The sequence below is a fragment of the Trachypithecus francoisi genome, unplaced genomic scaffold (genome assembly GCF_009764315.1).
Source record: "Trachypithecus francoisi isolate TF-2019V2 unplaced genomic scaffold, Tfra_2.0 Lachesis_group4, whole genome shotgun sequence".
Classification (NCBI taxonomy): Eukaryota; Metazoa; Chordata; class Mammalia; order Primates; family Cercopithecidae; genus Trachypithecus; species Trachypithecus francoisi.
This window is the reverse complement of record NW_022681469.1, coordinates 21,260,867-21,280,921: the sequence shown is the minus strand read 5'-3', so window position 1 is coordinate 21,280,921 and position 20,055 is coordinate 21,260,867. Positions and strand designations below refer to the sequence as shown.

At 39.5% G+C, this 20,055-nt stretch overlaps 1 protein-coding gene across 2 annotated transcripts in view; it reads right to left on the bottom strand.

The window, feature by feature from the left end:
* The window catches only part of DGKI (diacylglycerol kinase iota), a 312,556-nt gene that overhangs the window by 250,963 nt on the left and 41,538 nt on the right, over positions 1 to 20,055 (bottom strand). For both annotated transcript variants that reach the window (XM_033193175.1, XM_033193176.1), the window contains exon 5: positions 15,326 to 15,391. The gene's annotated coding sequence lies outside the window, so the exon portion shown is untranslated. The remainder of the gene's footprint in view (positions 1 to 15,325; positions 15,392 to 20,055) is intronic.

Here is a 20,055-nt window from a genome sequence, read left to right as displayed (position 1 = left end):
ATATTGGATTATAATAAACAATGTCTTTATAATTTCTGACAGTGCTGCAAATTAGGTGAATCTAGATAGTTACTTTATTAGAATCATCTCTGAAAAATCTAAATGCTTGTCTCTTGGATTTAATTACAGTATCTCTTACAGCATTAATAAAAGACTCTGAAAGTTTTCAGTGCCCTTACTGTCTATAATATCTTCCTGTTCCAGGGGAATCAAGGATTTATGCCCATAGATTGACATTTTATTACCCCCCTGTATTCTAAATTCCTCCATTCTAATATTGTTGGTAATCACAATATATTACTAATCAAGGCCAATCAACCCCATCATCCTGAGAAAGGTTTTGCTCTTTCCATTCATCTATCTGAAGGCTCCTGCTACAAGCTATAGATCATTCAGTCTTCTGGGGAAAAACATCAAAAATTTAAGGCACAAGATTCTCAGTACAACTTAACAACTCTTACCACAAACGTGTCATGCTGTATGAAACAACTAAGGCATAACTTCCACGACATCTTCATTTTGGAAGCAGATGCCTTTGTGGAATAGACAACTTAACCCAAGACCTTGGAATTGAGACAGACACCTATAACAATCGCAACTGATTTACATTGTAATTTACATTAACTATTTTTAGCTATGATATTTATATTTCATATTGCTATGACTATCCTGATTCTAGAACAAAAATATTTTATTCAGATAGTTCGTGCTATATTCAATAAGGCCAAAATTATATATGAACCTTTACCTGTTGGGTTTATATCTTTGTCCTAGAACACCAGGAAGGTTTCTTTTATGAAAGTATTGGGCAACTAGCTATCATTATGATAACGCTGATCCATGAAAGTTAATTTCCACCTCTGATTAACTCATAACCTTACCAATAAAAATTATCATTTTAATGCTAATAATATTCACCAAGCAGGGTTTTGTTTTTTTTTTTTTTTGAAAAAAAAAAGACTAGTTAAAATAATTTAAATATTTTTGAAAGATAGGATTGATGTTAACAGAGTTACCAATGACAAATCAGTTAAGCCACCTAACGTATAATCTTGCCGACGGTGTGACATTACAGGAAATAATTGTCTCTACTGTTTACGCTTAGCTTGTTGATTGCGGAAAATGCTCTTCTGCCAGTAGAATTATCTACACTTCCTTTTTGTGTAAACATAGATTCTTTCACTACACTAGCTCCCAGACAACTGAGAAGGAGACTTTAAAATTTCCCAGAATTACTCAGATTGTGCCCCTCCTTGCTTCATGAATTTATGTCAAGGTGACATTAGCATGTAATATATGCCTTAGACGGAGAAAAGAGTCTGCTCTCTAGAAATAGTTTTGACTTCACTTTGGGGTTTTACTACATCTACTCTTCCCAGTAGTATCTCAAATGATCTAATAATCTTTGCAGAGCAATATGCCTGATCAGGGAAGGTGAAGAGGCTGCTAAGAGTGAAAAAAAACTACATCTCAAAAGAACTAACTGCAGGACCTAATCAATATGTACTAGCAGGAATGGGAAAGTGTGGGGAAACTGGATCCTGAGGGTGAAGAATGAAAAAGGGCAGAACTTAGAATTAGATAATTTTGCATTGTGGGAGCACTCACCTATAATAGAGGATTTAACACATTATCAAGAACCCTAGAAGATAATGATAACACTAGGGTGGCTTTTGAAAACTTGAACAAAAAAAATTGACCCATGTTAAGTGAAGTAGAAATGTCTGAATTGTAGTGACAGAGGAAGAAGCAAACCAAATCTCAGAACTAGGCAGGCTAAAGCTGCTATATTAGGTACAGCTGAAAAACCCATCAGTCGACTATGATCTGCCAGAGGCCCAAAGGACACTTCATTTACCAAAGCAATAAGAAATGTGCTGGTGAGAAGAGCACCAACATTGTTGGAAAGTTCAGAGGTGGCTCTCCCTTGTAGGTTAGCCCCAATGCTAGGAAACACCTTACAGATTGGGCACTCTGACAGTAACTGGAATTACAGAATGCTAAAATAATATGGACTCTATGGCAGCACTAAACCACCAAAACAAAGTGAAGGCACTTATTACAAGATTGAAGTTACAGCCAAGGGGACTTGACCTAGAGAGCTATGGAAATGGTTAACATAGCATGACATCCCTACAAGAAAGATGGGTTATCAGATGAAAGAGATATTCCTCAATTAATAGAATCAGAAGACATCAAGATGGATAATCAAGAGAGATGAGAGATGATGTTGCAATAAAAAGTCACAATCTTTTTCTCTGTTTCTCGACCTAAGCCAGTTTTCAAACACAGAATCCATTGATTGAAGGAGAGGGTAAGTCCCCAGGAGAAGAATCTTGCAACAACACAAGAGTCTATGGTAACACTTTTCTGGTCTTTAATTAAAAGGACCTACATCCATTAACTTGGGTAGTTGTATGCTGAGGAGAGAGAGAGATGCCCAAATATTCTAAAGACTAATGGACAAGTGTACAAGTTGACACGTATACCCTGGGTATGAAGCAGCCCAGGTATCTAATGGTCCCCTATGAAAATAAAGATACAGGCTGGGCATGGTGGCTCACACCTGTAATCCTAGCATTTTGAGAGGCTGAGGCAGGCAGATCATGAGGTCAGGAGATCAAGACCATCCTGGTCAACATGGTGAAACCTCATCTCTACTAAACATACAAAAAAATTAGCCGGTTGTGGTGGTGCATGCCTGTAGCCCCAGCTACTCAAAAAAGAGGTGGAGGCAGGAGAATTGCTTGAACCCGGGGAGCAGAGGCTGTAGTGAGCCGAGATCATGCCACTGCACTCCAGCCTGGGTGACAGAACAAGACTCTATCTCAAATAAACAAACAAACAAACAAACATGAGGCCCAGTTAAACAAACAAGCAAAAAGCAGGAGTCCAGCCAGGTACAGTGGCTAACGCCTGTAATCCCAGCACTTTGGGAGGCTGAAGTAGGCAGATCACCTGAGGCTGGGAGTTTAAGACCAGACTGACCAACATGGAGAAACCCTATCTCTACTAAAAATACAAAATTAGCCGAGTTCGGTGGCGCATGCCCATAATCCCAGCTGCTCAGGCAGCTGAGGCAGGAGAATCGCTTGAACCTGGGAGGCGGAGGTTGCCGTGAGCCGAGATCACACCATTGCACTCCAGCCTGGGCAACAAGAGCGAAACTCTGTCTCGGAAAAAAAAAAAAAAAAAAAGCAGGAGTCCTAGACCAGGGCTGGTTTTCAGAGAGTCTACTGGCCCCACAAATCCATCAGTATTCATTTCCCTTGTCCTCAATTGTGTAAGTGGAGTGAACAGACGTGGAAACTGGAACAACCCTAAGACTGATTTCTTAGTCTGTTATGTGAGAGGAAGCCCAAGTGAAACCTTCAAACCATCCTTCTAGCCATAACTAAATCAAAATCAATGTCACATTCTTAAGAAGGAATAGGTATTACATTTATATTAATTTTGAAAGCTCTGACAATAGTGCTGTGTTTATGTTTCCAAAATTATCTAAGGGACACCCTTAAAGACTAAAGGAGGCAGGAGGCAGAGGTGGTGTACTCCAACATATCCCCATTTAACTCACCAGCTGAGATCCTATAAAACCAGACAGAGACTGGAGAATGGTGCCTGAATATCACAAATTCAATCCAGTGTATTCTATTTGCAGCCAGTGTGCCCAATTTGGAATATTTCAGCCTTAAGTACATGACACGTGGCCACTGATTTGGCAAATGAATTTTTTCCATCCCTCTCTGAAAGGAGAATTCAAAACTATTTGCATTTGCTTTCAAGGTTAACAGTACATTTTTACAGGCATGTACCAACGCTTTCAACTCTTCTGAATGTTATCCAGATATAATGCAAAGGAACCTGAACTGTGTGAACATTGTGTAGAAGATCATCTGGTCTACCATATCAGTGGCATCACATTAAAGCAGATGAGCAAGAAGTGGGAGGTACATCAGAGGTCCTGCTGAGAAGGAAGGTGGGACATAAGCCCTGTGAGGAGTCAGGGGTCCCACATGTCAATGAAACTTCTAGGGGTCAGTGGTCCAAGGTATGCTAGAATAACCCCTCCAATCTAAAGAAAAAATTATTGCGTTTCATAATTTAAACCACTAAGAATGAAGCACAGCACTTCATTTGGCCTTTCTGGGTTCTGGAGGCAGCATATTCCACATTTAGGAATGTGATCCATTTACTGGATGGCATTAAATGCTGCCAGCTTAGAATGGGGCCCAGAGCATGAAACAGTGCTGCAGCAGGTCCAGTCTGCAATGAAAGAATCCCTGTCACTCCATGTGATTAGAAGTTTAGGGAAGGAGAAAAGATGCCCTGTGGTGTTTATAACAAGCACCAATAGGAAAATCAACATAGACTCTAGGATTCTGAAACAAGGTTGTGCTATCTGCAAGAGGGAACTATATACCTTTCAAAAATATTTTCTGGCAGGTTATCGTGCTCTGGTGGAGAAATACCTGTCCATGAATCATCATGTGTCATGAGCTGAGTTCTGTCAGATCACTATGTCATAAGGTTGAATGAGCCCAGCTTAAGCCATTGTTACAGTAAGTGGGACCATCTGAGATCTGGAACAAGCAGTACCAGGGATGCCAGGAGTAGGTGGCTCAGATCACCCACATTATCTACTATTATTACAGTACCAGGTCGCTCATTCAACTCAGCTATGGAAAAATGGGAGTACTGAATGACCAGCTCAAAGAGGAGGAAAATACTGAGATTCATTCATGCATGGATCAACTTGCTATATACATCCAGGCCAAAAGCAAACTACTGCTGCACTGAAGTCTACTTAGGAGTGGGTCCTAGAGACAGGAATAATAAGAAATCCTCCTCATGCGCATAACTTCAGGTGAAGCAACTAGTCATCCCATTTATGCGAAAAGATAGATGGCTTGACATAAGAATATATAATGACTTACAGGCAGTGATAAATGGCATGGCTGGTTGGCCAGGGCCCTGGAGGGAAACAGGAGGTCTGGGGAAGAGGTATATGGAAGAACATATGAAAGTAAGTACAAAGAGTGAAAAATCCTGATATTGCACATCAGTTCCTACCAGAGAGCATTCCCCTTATAAGAACTAAAATCTTAGACATAACACAGGTACCATACTGTGTCATGAGCCATCCCATTGATGGATGGCGCAATGGGCTTGTAAATGCAGTACCCATGGTGGAGTGATGGATGCTGTATGTGGGCCCAATAGCACGCACAGCCAGTCACCAAAACTGAGCCAGCTCCCACCACTGCTGAATTTCTAACCTGCCAGCAAAAGACACCAAACCTGAGCATGCAATATGGCATCATCCCTCAGAGAGAACAACCAGCTACTTTGAGGCAAACTAATCACACTGAACCCCCCTCCACTTTAGAAGGGGCACCAGCTCAACTTGACTGGAATCAATGCATATTCAGGATATGGGCTTACCTCTCCCTTCTTCAGGGCTTCAGTCAGTGCCACTATGCAAGGGCTTACGAAATATCTGACCCACCAGCATAGGATCCTGTGCAACATTGTGCCAGACCAAGGAAATTATTTTATGGCATAGAGGTGCAGAAGCGGGCATGTGACCATGAGATCCACTGGACCTATCATGGCCTACACCATCCAGAAGACACAGGCCTGACAGAAAGATGGAATAATCTTTTAAAAATATAACACTGGCTTCAGCTTTGAGAAAATATCCTGTGAGCACCATCCACCAGACTCAATATGTTGACTCACTAAGTCTATGATCATTTCATGGTGCTGTTTCTCCATGACAAAATACACAAGTACAGAAACCAGTGAGTGAAAGTAGCAGTGGTTATGCCTACTGTGGCCCACTTGGGGAGTTTGTGCTTCTGGTTCCCACAGCTCTGGGCTTTGAGGGTCTAAATCCCAGATGGAGAATTTCTTCATCATGGGACGTAACAGGGAGCTCTTAAACTTTAAGCTACCACTGCACCCAGTTACTTTGGAATTTTTGTGTTTAGAGACTAGCAGGCACAGAAAGGAGCCAGCATCCTGACAGGAGTAATTGATCCTGATCGTTAGGCACAGATCTAGCTGTTATCTGACAACGGAAGCTGGAAGAATACATATGGTAACTAGGCAATCCACTGGGGCAGTCTTTGTAAGGCTCTGAACAATTTTTTTGTTTGTTTGTTTTTGTTTTTTTCTTGAGATGGAGTCTCGCTCTGTTGCCCGGGCTGGAGTGCAGTGGCCGGATCTCAGCTCACTGCAAGCTCCGCCTCCCGGGTTTACGCCATTCTACTGCCTCAGCCTCCCGAGTAGCTGGGACTACAGGCGCTCACCACCTCGCCCGGCTAGTTTTTTTGTATTTTTAGTAGAGATGGGGTTTCACCGTGTTAGCCAGGATGGTCTCGATCTCCTGACCTCGTGATCCGCCCGTCTAGGCCTCCCAAAGTGCTGGGATTACAGGCTTGAGCCACCGCGCCCGGCCTGCTCTGAACAATTTTAATAGTAAATAGACAACTGCAGCAGCCAAGACCAGGGAATCAGACTGCTGAGAGATAAGGGTCTTGGTCCTCCTACCAGGTAGGTCACCTAGACCAGAAGCACTAGTTGGGAGTGCGGTTAATCCAGGATAAGTGGTTGAGGAAAGAGATGATGAACATCAGCAGCAGATGTAAGACAGCTGCAACCATGGAGGCTATAGTTTATCCCATATCCTTCCTCTTCTATGTTTCCCAGGAAATTCGACCAATCAGAACCCTGGAAGAGCTGCTCTAAAAATGTGTGATACAAAACAAGAGATTCTGAGTAGCACCAGGAATGGACAGTATTGAATACTGTGGCTTTCCACCCAGATAACTCTGCTTCAGGCCTGAGCCACTCACCTCATTCCCTCAGTTGAGAGGAGTCTTGGAAGCTGAAGGTCTTCAAATGAGTCACCCTCCCATCTTCAGGAATTGCCCTGAGCCTAAAAGAGTGACTTGAGTTGATACAGCTTAGATATCTGTCCCCTCTAGAATCTCCTGCTGAAATTTGATCCCTAGTGTTGGAAGTGGGAACCGTTAGGAGGTGTTTGGGTGATGAAGGCAGATCCCCTATGAGTGGCTTGGTGCTGCATTCACAGTAATGAGTGAATTCTCACTCTATTAGTTCCTGTGACATCTGATCGTTGGGTGACACTGGCACCCCTCTTCTTTCTCTCTTGCCATGTGATCTTCACACTCAGGGCTCCTCCCTCCCCCTGCACCATGAGCAGAAGTTTCCTGAAGACCTCACCAGATGCTGGTATCATGCTTCTTGTACAGCCTACAGAACTGTGAGTCACATAATCCTCTTTTCTTTATAAACTACCCAGCCTCAGATATTGCTTTATAGTAATGCAAATGAACTAAGACATCAGCCAAGGACAGTCCTCACCCAGTTGTGGGTCAAGGCCAGGCTCTTCCAGTTCTTGCAGTTGACTAAGGCCTCTGTTGTGACTGCACCACAGTTCAACACCTCCCTCTACCCAGTCCTGGTACATTTACTTCCCTACCAGTATCACTCCTGAGATGACTCAATAAACTTCATGCACATAAATCTCAACTCAGAGTCTGTTTCTTGGGAACCCTGAGCTAAAATAATGGTTTGGACCTGAAAAGGTAATAATATGACTATCTTTTTATTGGAGAACACCATGCAAAAGGAAACATTTTCCATGTAAAAGGAAAAATGTCCTCTCAACAGTACCACTTTCCTAGTAGATATCAAAATGGAATGCTGTGTTTAACCAAAATTGCTTTTAACCAGCTGAAACTAATAAACAAGAATTATACCTGTTCACCAGACCTTCATCAAAATAAAAAACTTTCCTAACCAACTGTTAAACCAACTTGAAGGTACTTTTAGACTTACCTGACTTGTTTAATCAACTGTGGATGTACTTTTGGATTAATTCTGCCCTATAAGAGTGAAAGCTCCAATTATTAAACCTTGATTTTCGCTTCTCAGCTAACTATTCAGCTCACATTTCTCTGCCTGGATTATAAATAAACTAAGCACTGGCTTTGCTCATCACCGTGGTGGTCAATTTAAAGAATACACAAACATGCTCTTTCTTTAACAAGAGAGAAAGTTATATCATTTTTCTTCCTTGAAATCATATTTCATTTCATTTTTTTAATTAAAGAAGATTTTTTTTCTGACATCAATATTTCATATATCTGTTTGACATCCCTAGGCTTTTATACCTGGGGCAAAGAGGGAGAAGAATGCTTTCCGTCATAAGTGGATTGAAGAAAGGCAATTTGGAAAGAGAGGTCAGCACGGAGAATCACAAAAGTGTTCTCAGGCAGGTCAGATTCAGGTTTTAATAAAGAGACAAATGGTGAATGAGGATTTGGGAAATGCTTCCCTTACCCTTTCCAAGCCTGTCTGCCCTAGGGAATCCCAGTGTGACCCAGGAATGAGCACAGCTTAACTAGTAAATATCAGCTTGGTGGCTTCAGAACTCCTCCTTTTCATTCTCCAGATACTCTTACTCATTTGCTGGCAGCTCTCTGGACCTTTCTGTCCCTTTGTTTCTCAACTGTCACCTCTTCATCTCTTCTTTCCTCTCTGTATACATTTTTGTTCATGTTCCTCCTCCAATTTTTCTCTTAAATATCATTATTTTCTTCATTTCCCCAATGCTTCTTTTTTTTCTATTTTTGCCCTTTTACGAATTTTCAGTCTCATATCTGGCAAGAATAATGATATATATATACACACACACACACATATGTACACACATAGATATATAGGTGCACACACAGATATATATACACATATATACATATGTAAATAACTTTTGCCCTTTTATGAATTTTCAGTCTCTTATCTGGCAAGACTAACTATATATATATACACACACACACACGTATGTACACACACAGATATATATGTACACACATAACTATACATATATACATATATACATATGTAAATAACTATAACATGTTGATTATATATAATACAGAGATATTTATTATCATTATATTTTTATAATTTCTCAGTTGTATATGCCTTATTAATTTAAAAGGCAGAGAAGTTATATGTTTCTAATTTCTCTCTTAAAAAATACTAAAATTTTTTATTATTTGTACATAGTCTATAATTGATTTGTTTTTCATGAAGAAGGTAGCTCTCATCAACTGGCATCCAAATATGAGGTGCACATTTACCATACATTGCTTTACATGTATGATCTCATCTGACAAAAATTCTAAATAGGAGAAGAACACAAAGATTTTTAAAATGTTCAGATTTGCTTTTCTGATTGTTTGTTCATCTCTGCCTAAATTACTATATTTGAAGTAGTCATTTTGATAAAATGTTTTTACTTGCTAATATCTAGTTTATACTTCAATCAAATTCAGCAACAAAGAGAGAGCAAGAACATATGAAATATGTGATGAGATCAGTCCCTTAAAAAGACTGGACTCAAAACTGGAGATTTATCATGAGACACATAACTTGGGCCAGATTCTCCAAAAAGGAGGGTAAATATGTAGAAGTAGAATCAGCCCTGCTGAGGAAGTGAGGAAGGAGGACAGAAGCCATTTGTCTCTGAGGACCATCTTATCAGGGGACAAAGAGGCCGTTTGCTTGTGAATCTGGAACCTTTTGGGACTGGAACCTTGTGTACCTGGAACCTTTTGGAACCATGTCCCCTATCATGATCAGGGGCCAAAGGGGTCATTTGCTTGTGTACCTGCGACCTGAACACCATGACAGGAAGTGTCCTCATTGCCACCCTGGCCTGAGGTTTGGGTCTCTGCTCCCCGTGTAGGTCATCTGGGTTTACAAGTATCAGCAGGCCCAGCAGCAGCAGCAGCCAGGAGAAGGTAGTTGGGTGGGGGAAACTACTGAAGAAAGAACAAAGGGCCCCAAGGTGACCAGGGCACTGCATTTACTGCGATGACCAGGATACTGACCACATCAAAGACCCAGGGAGCAGTGACAGTAGCAAAATGGTTCTACAGATGAAAACTGGGGACTACAGCAAGGACCCCTTAGCCCCCATCCTCTTTTCTTTTAAAAAAAATTTCTTTGGGGGTATAGTTTACATTAAAAACCTGTACATACTTCATATATACAACTTGATGAGTTTGTTACAATTAACAATACTGTGTTGAATCACAACAATCCATGACAAAAACATATCCATTACTCCAAAAATGTTTTCCTGCCCTATTTATTATTAGATTTTAATTAATTAATTTTTTTTTTTTGGGTGGTAAGAAGACTTGATAGTAGATCAACCCCCTCAGGAAATTTTGAAGTATTCAACACAGTATTGTTCATTATAGGCACTATGGTGTACAATAGATTTCTAGGACTTACTCGGTTTATATAACTGAAACTTTGTGCCCTTTACCTAGTAATTCCCCATTTCCCCCTCCCACGATGAATCTATAGAAGGATGTTATGCTTAAGTGAAATAAGACAGACACAGAAGGACAAACACTACATGATACCACTAGTACGAGAAATCTAAAATAGTCAAAACTCATAGGAGCAGAGAGTAGAACAGTGGTTGTCCTTGTCCCCTTTCTTGATACTCAGCCAAGGAGAGAAGGGCCAGGCTTCCAGCAGTCATGTGGGCAGGGGCTTTATGGAGCATCCTAGATTCCTTGCCCTTGTACTGCCCCCTCTCTACCTACTCATAATCCTCCTGGGGCTACCAGGAGAGGATTCCTCTGCTATAGCTGCACAAACACACAGACAGACAAATAACCAAACCTGCCCAACCAGTGTGTAAATCCTCACCCTTAAACTTCCCTTCCCTATCCTTAACCTTAACTCCCAGGGTACACATTTTCAGATTAGTAGAGTACATTGCTTTAAGTTGATAAGGGGACATTCCTGAAAGGCCCAAGTCAGTATTTTCCATTATTTTTATACTCTGTAATCCCTTTCCCTACCCATGTAATATCCCAACTGCACTCCCATGAAGTAGTTTTAAACACTTTGGCATTTTTGTGTATAATTTACATATTGTACCCTAAGTTCATTCTCAAGTTATTTTTTAACAATATTTACTACAAATACAGTTTTGATGTTTTCCCATTTAATAAACACTGCATGCTATGTAAACTACATATGAAAATACATATTATTTATGGACAAATAATTCATATTAATGTAGTATGTTTGGTTAGGGAACTGATATGGTTTGGCTATGTCCCCACCCAAATCTCATCTTGAATTGTAACTCCCACAATTCCCACACGGCATGGGAGGAACCCGCTGGGAGGTGATTGAATTATGGGGGCGGGTCTTTCCTGCACTGTTCTTGTGACAGTGAATGAGTCTCATGAGCTATGATGGTTTTAAAAACGCGAATTTCTCTGTATAAGCTCTCTCTTTGCCAGCCGCCATCCACATAAGATGTGACTTGCTCTTCTTGCCTTCCACCATGATTGTGAAGCCTCCCCAGCCACGTGGAACCGTAAGTCCAATAAACCTCTTTCTTTTGTAAATTGCCCAGTCTCGGGTATGTGTTTATCAGCAGCGTGAAAACAGCCTAATACAGGAACTGAACTGTATAAAAAATGTAGACAAAGTTTAACTATGTATTACATGTTGAGCAGTCCTAATCTGAAAATCAAAAATCCAAAATGCTTCAAAATCCAAAACCTTTTGAGTGCCAATATGACACCACAAGTGGAAAATTTCACACCTGACCTCGTGTGACAACTCATAGTAAAAACTTTGTTTCATGCACAAGATTATTTAAAATATTGTATAAAATTACCTTCAGGCTTTGTGTCTAAGGTGTAGCATGAAACGTAAGTGAATTTCATATTTAGACTTGGGTCCTATCCCCAGGATATCTTATGTATATGCAAAAATTCCAAAATACTAAAAAAATCTAAATCCAAAAAACTTCTTGTTCCACGCATTTCAGATAAGGGATATTCAATGTGTATACTGCATTTAAAACTGGTTTCAAGAATTGATGTTCGAAATTTTTTAATTTTGATTTTCAAAGTTAGCTTATTTTTATAAATTTTATATATGAAGAAATAAAAGATAAGCTTTCAAGTCGTGATTTGCAAACATATTTTCACAATTACCATAATGCTAGGTTTGGATGTGTGTTTCCCTCAAAAAATGAAGAGTCAAAGTAGCCATAATCATTACTATACTTTTTTGATTATAGATTTTTTGAAGTACTATAGACAACTTAGTGTTTCCTAAATTTTGATTGAATGAATGCAATGTGTAGATCTAGTGAAGATCAGACACATGTTTACAGCAAAAGTATGCATTCTGCCTCCAACCATTGATTGACTACAGGTTTGCATTAAACAATACATGCTAGATCCATTCCATCTGCCTCTCCAGTTCTACTCTCCATCCTTCTCTACTCAATGACTCATTGGAAAGAGTTGGCTTTTATGGATTGCATCAAAGAATCCCTTATGCTCTGGTTTCTGTTGGGTTTGGCCACTAGAAAGTGAAGGTAGGTGGAGCTAGGGATGTATTTCCCCAGTCTGTAGGTCACCACAGGCTGGCTGAGTCTTGTGACTAAAAGTTGCAGCTGCTGGGAAGGGGTTCTCTCCATCTCCTCACCTCTTCAGGCTTTGCTTGACCATAGCTCTCTAATATTAGTCACAGTGTTCTCCACTTTTTCTTGTGGTTCCGCCCTCTCCCACGCCCCACCCCCCCCAAAGTTTTTCACATATTTTAAATATTCTCCTCATTAAACTCTCATCAAATTACATAATTTGAACATGAGCATTTCGTCTCTTTTCTGCCTTGACCCTGACTCTTATGTAATTAAGGACAATGAATGACAATGAAAAACTGCAGAAAGGTTATAAACCTAGTAGGCTCAGGCACTGAGCTAACGTTAAAGGAACTGAGCAATCAAATCATGAGTTACCTCATCCGATCTCTGTTAAGTGCCACACACACTCAGCCAAACACATATTTCACATATTTAAGGCAAGAGAAAATCAGTCCAAACATCGTTTTATTGTTTATTTTAAAAGTAGAAATGGAAATCACAAACACTCTTTAACCATAAACACTTCCCAAAAAATTTGTAAAGTTTGCAAGCCATCAGTTGGAAAAAAAAAAAAAAGTTTTGCTAAATGAGGCAATTATTTTTCACTCCATCCCAATGAGTAAATTATGGAATAATGTGTGTGTGGGATGGGGGGGAGGGGGGATGGAGTGAGGTTTAAAAGTCTATGAATATGAATAAGAATGTACAACACTACTGACGAAAATTATGCATAGCACCAAGGTTTGGAGTGAATTTTCATTACTTAATCTGTAAACGGAAACAGAGCCATAGCTTTCCTGTCCAGGGTGGAAGTTGGAATCCAAGGAAGGGTAATTTATTATTTGGCAAGGAGACAATCCCACCCATCCCATAATTGTTTGAGTCTTGAAGAATTCATGGAGAAGCTGGATTATAAACACAAGAGATGACTATAATAGTGCAATATTTTGGGAACATGACATCACAAGCTGGATCACTGACTTCCCCACTGACCACAGACGTGCAGCGAGCTGTGCGCACGGCATGATGGCTGGCTGAGAACACTGGCAGGAAAGGAGACACAGCAACTGAGGGCGGAGGAAGCCCAGTTCTTCCTGTTCAGTTGACCATGCCAACAAGAGGCCAGAAGAGAGTGCAATATGGCACTAGGGAACACTTGTCTCAAAGTGTAAAATGTTTATTGATTTTCTTTTAATAAAATCCCTCCCACTCCATTATGGCTTACATTATTGAGGTGGTGCCAGCTACTGGGCTCCAGTGAAGATATTTTTTTCAAAGTGAAGGACCTATTCATCCAGATTCTTACTACTGTTTACATCTCTGACCCAAAAAATTGCTATGCCTGCCTGACTACAGCATCTCTCTTACCCTCACATGCATGCACACACACACATGCACACTTATGGGAAAGTTACAGTCAATGATTCCTGAAGTAAAAGAAAATCCATAAGCCCCAAGGCAACACCTTGGAAGAGGTTGATGGACCCAAGAGAGAAAGGTCATGGGAGAGTAGAGGTATGACCTCCTTTTCCCCAGGACATGTAAGATGGCCAAAAAGAATCGGTACAAATCTTTCCACCTCCCCCTTCCTCCTTGTTTACTTTGTTTTACCTCGCTCTGCTTTCACCCTGTTTTGTTCATCCTCTTTACCGGCTAAAAGAGAACCAACTGAGAGCCACCTGGTTGAACTGGAGGACAAAATACTGGTTACAATGGGAGCCTATGCCCTGGAGGCTAAGGTGTGTAGTCTTCCAGAGAAGACCTTCATAACCAATGGTTACAGCATATTTTCTTCCCAGGCATTGGGCAAAACAGCAAAATTAATGCAATTTTTTCCAAGTCTCCCTCCCTCACCTTCCACAACCCTACCTCAGCGAGTCAATATTTTCTTGCATTGCTCTACTGCCAAAAATGCTGCCCTGGGCAGCTCACACCAATGCTTGACCCAAAGGAGTCACATGAATAAACAGACAGAGGAATAATTATTTAGGAATATATTCCCCCCAAATTATCTTGCCCTCTGCCAAATCAAAACTTCCCTTTACTGATGACCATCAGCTTACTATTGATGTCATTAAAAAAATTGGTGGTGAATCACACTATAAATACATATAGTGATATTTACCACCAGTTTAACCCTCCCAGAGGACCCTGTCATCCTTAAAGTAGATCTTTGTACATTGGAAAAAGCTATAACCCAAATCTGTTGGGGTCAATGACACATGGGATCTATGGCATTTAATAGTATATAGTCATAACACCCCCACCCCTTTCCCCAGCTCACTTTTCCAAGTGGCACTGCATCCTGAGGGGCCTATAACCAGTCATGATGACAGAGGAGGTAGATATAAACAACCACAAATAAAAAGGGCATCTCTTCCAGGAACTGGATAATGTCCCAAGGGAGCAACACATTTCTAGCTGCTGACCATGCTGTCCTAAACAGTTCTGCCCAAACATAATTTTATATCAGCATACATCGTGTTACTCAAACTCATTGATTGTATGATGAGTCAGTTGTCTTCATGAGGGTATTTTCACAAAATAGTTATATTTTCAAAAATCATTAATGAAATTCACTGTAAGAATGCATCTATGTATCTTAAAATGTGCTAATTCTTTTTATTAACACCATTGCCTCATGCAGTGAGTTCTAGAACAACTACAATGCCTCTTAAGGAGACCTGGACGAGTAAGGTCTTTCAAAAAGGAACTGATATAGTGAACACTGGATTCGGGGACAGGACTCATCCACCTCAGGTGCTTGCAGAGGCCTGGGGAGCCTCCTGCGAGGCCATGAGGTGACTGGGCTCTTACCTTACCACACTGCTTACATTTCCCCTCCTGCCGACGCCTGTGCACCCAGTGATGACGTACAAAATTCTGTGGGAAAACAAAATTAAATGAATATTTTTAAAAATTCATTTTTATAGACAGAGCCTTGCTCTGTCACTCACACTGGAGTGCAGTGGTATAATCATAGTTCACTGCAGCCTTGAACTCCCCTGCTCAAGCCATCCTCCCATCTCAGTCTCCTGAATAGCCAGGACTATAGGCATGAGCTACTGCACTTGACTGAATATGTTTTAATTTGCAAACCTCAATATTCATTTTTAATGTGGCAATACTATTGATTTATATAAACCACGATCTAAGCCCAGATGAGCCCAGAAACAAATATTTATGACTATGACTTGTTTAACAATAAACATGAATCTCCTTGGACAAATGAAGTTACTTCTCCATCCCCAAAGATCTTTCATATCTGTAGATTCCACTTCTCATGCCTTCCCTCCACGTCTTCCTAGTGGCAACTGGCCACACCAGATTTCTGTTACTCTACTGTCTTACTAGTCAAACACTCTGCAGATTTGTGAACACAGTAGAGGACCTTGAGCTGGGAGGTAACTGAGGCAGGTAAAAGAAATGGCCAAAGAAAAGTGGAAAGGTGAAGGGGAGAAGCTGAAATGACAATATCCAACTCAATTTAACAAATAGGTATGTAGAGCTTTATCTGTGGCAGGCAGGCACCACACCAAACATTCTAGCTAGAGATAATGTAGATCAAATTCTCAGAAATAGATCTCCTAATACAAGACATAGATGTGAGAATTACTCACTAGATAGAATGAAGAAAGAGAAAAGCTGAAGGCAAGAGATGTCAAGGACAAGAGATATAAGCATATCGATGATGTTTTTGCAATGGTATTGTGTTTAAACCGTCCTTGCGTACCATGAACTATTGCAGATTAGCTTTCAAGGTCTATCTTTGTCTCAGACTGTAGGAAACACAGAAAGTCCTTTTCCTCCCAAGTAGACAAGCACTCCTGGGGCAGAGTCAAGTAGCACCACTGGTTCTCAGGATACATTACAAGAAAGTCAACCTCAGGACCAAGAATGCAGGCAAGCTCTCAAAACTTACAAACAATTCATCCCTCTGACACCAATACCCCTAAAGTGCTCATTATTTTCTTTTGCCCTTTTCTGGGAAAACACACTTAATCTAATACTAACATGTCTATTGTAGGGTCTAGCCATAGTCCTTATTTTCCCTTTAAAATATATTTAATATATTAATATATATTCAATTTAATATATAAATATATATTCAATTTTAAAAATATATTAATATATTAATATATTAATATATTCAATTTATTAATATATATTAATTTATTAATATATATTCACTTTAATATATATTCAATTATTCAAATTTTTCCTACATGCCAGGCACTGTTCTGTTAGTAAGTACAGATGAACAGAAAATAGATCAGTGTAGAGGGAAAAAATGTTATATATCAAGGCATGAAATTCAGAGTGACAAGAATACCGCTAATAAGCATTAGCATTATCAATACTGAAATGCCACCTCTATTTCTCTTAATAATGTCAAATCCACTTAAACTAAAACTAAACAAAGACCCTGGAGGAATAATGGTCTTTTAACTATAATCAGATATAAAGAAGCACAATGGTACCACAATTTAGTCTAATGTTTGTCTCGCTTTTCCTACTACCACAGTTTAATAAAACAAAGACACAAGCTTAGATTGTTCTAAGAAAGAAGCTAATTATAAAAGCTAACACTTGTTGTGTACTATGAGCCATGCACTTTAAGAAATATTTTATAAGTAATAATTCTTTTAATCTTCATGAGAATTTTCATGAGTAGAGATGCCACTTATTTGGAATGTATCAGTAAAATCCTATGAGTTGTTGAAATATTGAAATATATGTTGATTGGGAAATTGCAGTTTAGTGCCCCTAGCATCTCTCTGACTCCTCCCTTGCATCCCCTCAACATTAGAGACCACTTCTACCTCCTCGATATTAAGCAATTACGATGTTAATTTCTGACATAATAGGTCTCCTGGATTCTATTCCAATGATCTCTCTCTTCTGAAAACAAATCATGTTGTCTGAGCAATGTTACTGGTTCCCCCAAAGAATCTCAGAAGGCTGGGGGCTGGGCCCAGCTGGTGGTGGTGGTGGTTGTCTGTACAACCTTAAATATCCACACGGATGGACAATTCTGGGTTCTGTGGCTGGCTGTGGCTTTCAAGAAAGTGACGGCAATTCCAGAATAACCTGCCCAGTTATCAGTATCTATCCCATCAGTTCAGTGCAAACATTCTACTGAGGATGAAGGTACTGGACCCTCGACCTCTTTACTTTGCAGCTGAGGCTACTGCTGACACCTTTAGCATCTGTCTACTCAGCAGATAAGATGAGAACCTTAGTCCACTGCCTGCTTAGGAATAAGCATTAGGGAGAACCAGAGCCAGCTACCAACTGCAGCATATCCCAATTCACACATTATCAGAGGGTTTGACTTCAATGGTCAATATCATTCTCATTTTACAGAAAAGGAAACTAATGCATAGAAGTCATTACTTAAAATGTAAAGGTCAAAGTCAGGGTCCAAACCCAGACAGGCTGGCACCAGAATCTGTGGTCTTACCATTGTGTCACTGTGCCTTTCCTCTGTTCTGCAAGACAGGGCTCACGCTACTTCAACATGACATGCCAATGAATGATTTTAATGACAGTCAGTAGTAGAAATATTGAATATATAAAAATGTCAGACAGTATCATACAGAATAGAAAAATGTAATATAATTGCTGTTAGTGTAGCAGAAGCTGAGGGAAAATGAACAATATCATTGATGTTCAGAAAAAAAAATCTATAGTTATTGAGATTATAAATCAGCTAATGACTATCAATTTAAGAAGGAACATGTTGGAAACATTTGATGCAATTACCTGTGTGAAATCATGGCTGACTCATGGGATCACTTAGCAAGTGACAGCTCTACTCAAAACAGTCAGCCAACACTTTCCATATATCAACAATTATTTAGGAATCTTAAGACTGACTTCATCATTTGTACTGCAACACGCAGTTGTTCCTTCTTCCCAGGAGATATGTTCTAAGACTCCCAGTGGATGACCGAAACTATGGATAGTACCAAACTTTACATAGACAATGATTCTTCAGTCTAATAACTGAGAAAACTACTAAGTGACGAATGGGCAGGCAGTGGATACGCTGGACAGAGAGGTGTTTCATATCCCAGGACAGAGTAGGATGGCATAAGATTTCATCACACTACTCAGAACAGCATGCAATTTAAAACATGAATTGTTTATTTCTGGGATTCTCCATTTAATATTTTTGGACTGTGGTTGACCTTGGGTAATTGAAACCTTGGAAAACAAAATCATGGATAAGAGGGGACTACTGTATATAATTTGGCAAGCAGATGTACAATATCATATAGTCTAGTTGGGGAATAAAAAAAGAACATTTAAAAATTATTTAAATATTACTCTCTATGGCTCTATCATTCGTCAAATATTTTTAATATCATCCTTCCTAGAAAATAAGTCAAAAACTAAGGCATGGATTGATAAACTAACTTATACAAAATCACTATCATAGAAGAAAATGAGTAATTGTCTCCAAAATACAGCTCTGTGATTTGAGATGTCCAGCACCCTTCTGCCCAGAGTTCTTTTTAGGCCCAATATAAATGTATTCTACTGCTGCTTAATGATAGTTTGACAAAGCCAACATCCAAAATACATGTGTGTTGAACTGAATGGAATTATCCATCTAATTTCTTTGACGATTAAATCACATAATTACCATGGAGAAGGGGAGGATCATCAATTGCCTTCATCATTAAGGAAAATAACATTACTATAGAATCATTTATATTTTCTAATCCTTATATCCCAAGTGCTTTAATTTCTCACCCTCTTTTCTTTTGACCATTATTAAGAGCTCCTAAGTTGTTGAACTGACATTGGACTCAGGATCCTTAACACTGCAAATGTGAGTGTTGACACATTGTTGTTAAGATAGCAAAGCAAGGCTTCTAACATCATAAAATGTTTTTATTGTTCATCAATAACTTCTGAATTATTCATATACAACTTCAAGCACTGGGCAAGGAAAGGGCTATTACTTACGGGTGTTAAAGTATTGGTAATGCATTATTTCAGGGCTTATATTCAGTATTGTTAGCAAAAATACATAATACAATTGCTTGGCTATTTTCAAACAGCCAGTTGAACTGGGATAAAAGACTACAAATTGGGTTCGGTAAATACTTCTCGGGTGATGGGTGCACCAAAATCTCACAAATCACCACTAAAGAACTTACTCACATAACCAAATACCACCTGTTCCTCAAAAACCTATGGAAATAAAAAATTATATATATATATGTATATATATATATTTTATAGAGTTTGAAAGGATCTTAGAAATCATAACCCAATCCATCATGGCTTATGACTAAGAAAAAGGAGATCCAGAAAGATTCAACTTAGATGGCTCCAACAAATATTTATTTAAAACTTGTCACATGTCAGGCACTATGCAAAGGCCAGGGCATAGTGACCAACAATCTGTGCTCCAGAGACTCTTACCACTTAGTGGAAAAGAAGCAGAGGTATAATTCAAACTAGGGTCAAACTAATTCTAAAGCAAATGTTTTTTCATTTACTAGGTAAACATCTAAATTAGTAGTATTAAG